The sequence below is a fragment of the Triticum dicoccoides genome, chromosome 5B (assembly GCF_002162155.2).
Source record: "Triticum dicoccoides isolate Atlit2015 ecotype Zavitan chromosome 5B, WEW_v2.0, whole genome shotgun sequence".
Lineage (NCBI taxonomy): Eukaryota > Viridiplantae > Streptophyta > Magnoliopsida > Poales > Poaceae > Triticum > Triticum dicoccoides.
In genome coordinates, this window is record NC_041389.1 from 111,740,431 (window position 1) to 111,744,338 (window position 3,908).

Genomic DNA, 3,908 nt, shown 5'->3' on the forward strand with positions numbered 1-3,908 from the left:
GGGGGCGAGCAAGCCGGAGTCGGGGTCGAGGGCCGGGACGGGGGCGAGCGCCGGGGCTAGCGCCGGCGCCGGCGGAGTCGGGGGCGAGCGCTGGGGCCGGGTCGGGCGCGGCGGAGCGACGGGGGAGAGAGAGTGGGGATTTGGGGGGAAATGGCGGGATGAAGCTGGGCGAGTGCGAATTTTGGGTTAAGTGGACGTATCCGTAGCGCGTTACGTAGAAACGCGCTGCTACTATATTCTGTAGCTGCAGAGGTTTCAGAGAAACGCGCTACTACTATGATCTGTAGCTGCAGCGGTTTATGGGAAACCCGCTACTACTATGATGCGTAGCGGCAGCGGTTTATGAGAAACACGCTACTACTAAGATCTAGCTGCAGCGGTTTTGTAGAAACGCGCTGCTACAGCCGTCGCTACTGCCAGTTTTCCTTTTTCTTTTCCTTTATTTTATCCCACTTTTATTTCCTGAGGGCAGTGAACGAAGGGAGGGCGATATATATTGCATCATTTGACGGTTAAATATGTATGCAAAATAGGAACATATATATTACACATCATTGGACCCATGCATAATAATGGCTAAGTGTGTATACAAAATAGGAACATATATATATTACACATCATTGGACCCATAACATACGTTTCCTCAGGGCTGACGTTTTCGTTTTTGAGTCAGCTTCTTTCCCTTCTTGTTCGTCGAAGAATAATTGAGCCCCTCATTGTGACTTTGCCTTTTCCATGGAGTACGATTTTTCTTAGGTAATGTAGTATTGATTCTTCTTTTGACGTATACTTCATCATCATCGTCATCTTCCCTCATTGGGTTGCCGTACTGATCATAGTCTTCCTCGTTGGCGACTCCATCCATTCCAATGATGTTCCTTTTGCCTCTCCTCACGACAACACGGCTGGGATTGCGCGGATCAGTTATGAAGAAGCATTGTGTCACGTGCTTAGCGTGTACCCATGGCTCGTTTTTTGCAATAGCGTTCACGGTAGCGCTCTTGGCGTCGGGTATAGTCATGGTAGTGAACATCCGGCTTTCTGTTTCGACATTCTTAGCCCATCTGACACGTAACATCATCGTGTTATACAGTCCAGAGTAGTCAAGCTCCCAGATCTCCTTGACCCTTCCATAAAATCGTTCAGTTGTGCCGTTGTCGCTGCCGGTCATGCATTCCATCGTCACCCCTGAGTTCTGATCATCACTGTCCATATCTTTTGCCTCCGTGTAGAACGTGTATCCGTTGATATCATATCCCTGATAGGTTACGAGGTTGGGCAAGGGGCCATGTGCTAAGGCGTATATGAGCAATCCGTCCTTAGAGCCCTCCTCCGGGGGATTAGCAATAATATGCTATTTGAACCAATGCAGGAAAGTGGAGTTGTGCTCTCTAGTAACTTCGGCGTCCGTCCTGCATACCCCCCGGTCACGATACTTCTTTGCGATAATTTCTTTGTGCAGTGCCACAAAAGGATCTACCTCGTCTAGGTGTTGTAGCACTACCAAGTTTGCTCTGTCAAAGTCGCTGCGTCGATTTGATTATGCCATGTGCAGTTCCCTGCGACCGTTGCAGTGACCATCTCCTTCGAGCCTCCCATCGTGCTTGTTAACGGGCAAACCAACACTAACACCAGGCAGCTGGTCTGCGCCATATTGAAAATTCTCACAGAAAGAGATGCACTCTTGTGCCAAATAGCCCTGGATGATGCTTCCATCCGGATGGGACATGTTACGAACGAATCCTTTGATGATCCCATTCATCCTCTCAAACGGCATCATGTTGTGCAGGAATGACGGCCCCAGGTCTATTATGTCATCCACAATATGGACACACAGATGCACCATCACGTCGAAGAACGCGGGCGGGAAGTACATCTCAAGCTCATTCAGTATCACAACGATCTCTTCCTGTAGTCTTTGGAGCTGCTTCACACTGATCGACTTTCGAGAGATGACGTCGAAAAAGTTGCAGAGACCAATAAGCGTGTCATGGACGTGCTTGTCCATTATCCCTCTAAGGGCAACAGGTAGTATCTGCGTCATCATCACATGACAGTCATGAGACTTCATCCCGCTGAACCTTTTCTTGTCCGTGTCTAGATATCTGCTTATCTTGCCACAGTAACCGGAACTAACTTTCACTCCGGTAAGGCACTTAAAGAATTGATTGATCTCAGCCTGACTTAAGGTGAAGCAAGAGGGGGGGAAATAATCCTCTTTCTTTAATTTCTTGCCCTTCTTCTCCCGTGCCTCTGTCTCCGTCTCTGTCTCATCTGACATTTTACGGGGCGGCATGTGCAGATCTTCCCTGATTTTCAAATCTTGCAAGTCTTTTCTTGCCTTCGGCCCATCCTTGGTCTTATCCGGCATGTTCATCAGTGTTCCGAGCAAGCTCTCAAGGACATTCTTACAGATATGCATTTGATCAAGGCAATGAGGTGTATCGAGTTTGTGCCAGTACTCCAAGTCCCAGAACACAGACCTCGTCTTCCATACCTTCAGAAGCGGCTCCGGCGCCTTTCTCATCGTCTTTCCCGGCGCGGGGCACTCATTCCAGTTTTTCAACAGCTCATCGATTTCGGCACTGCTCCGCTTACGTGGAGGTCCTCGATGCTCAGCGTGACCATTGAATAGATCTCCACGGTTTCTCCACGGTTCGTCCTGTTCAAGCCATCTTCGATGCCCCATGTACACGATTTTCCCAGACCCACCATCTTTCCTTGACGTTAGCTGCTGAGACGTTGTATCATCCATGCACCGGTGCATCTGCAATATCCATGGCACACCTGGCCTGCCACATATCCGTAACCGAGATAGTCCTGCACTGTCGTGATCAGCGCGACTCTCATGAGGGTCCCGCACAATTGAACTTAGTACCGACGAACTCTGCTGCGTGGAGTCCATGTCGTTCTCTCCGATGCCATGTCCGGCCCCTTCTCCTCCGCCATGTCCGGCCCCTTCTCAGCCGCCATGTCCGGCCTCTTCCCCGCCGCCATTATCGATCATCTCTTCGTCTTGCCCCGTGTCATCATTGCCTGCCCCGTCGGCATCCTCAACATCGTCATCCTCATCTTCAATTATCCACCGAGTATAGCCATCCATGAAACCAGTCATGAGTAGGTGCGCTTCGACACGACCATCGTCATGGGGGTCGAGCCAAACTATTCCTTTGCATTTTCGACACGGACATAAAACCTCTGTCCGGTTATTTTCTTTCATGTCTTGCACCGCCGACCGCAACCACCTGTCCACCATCGTTCCACTGACCATCGTCAACTCTACACGGTAATAATAAAAAAATTGATTGTAAAAATGCATGCATGCATCAAAGTCATAAAAAAATTTGGCATGACCTTCCCTAAAAATAGGACATATATGGATCTAGAGTTTGCCCGGAATTCGCCGAAACGGAAATAAATCGACATTTCGGCAAAACATAGGCAACTCAAAAGCACAATTTGGCGGCGTCAACTCATGCCACACACACAATTTCCACAAACATATCACACACACATAAACACATTTCCATTTTGCAAAAGCATGAAATTTTCATCACCTCTATCTCGATGGCCGGAGATGATGTTGTAGGGAGATCAAAAGTGCACAAAGCTCTTCTTGACAAAGATAGATCTAGTTAGGGGGCAAATAGGTCACTTAACTAAATCCTACATCTACCTAGCTACCTAATTTGGAAGGAGACAACTTCAACTAGTGGAGGGGGAAGGAAAAAGAGAAAGGAGATGCATTAATGGAGGTGGTGTAGTTATGTAGGAGTAATGAAGAGAGAGAAGGTGGATAGAGAAGAGAGAGGGTAATGGGGGAGAAGTATTGAGAAGAAGAAGAGTGAGAGTGGGAGCATGTGGTGGAGGGAAGAGAGGAGAGGGGGAGGTAGGGGGAAGGGAAAAAA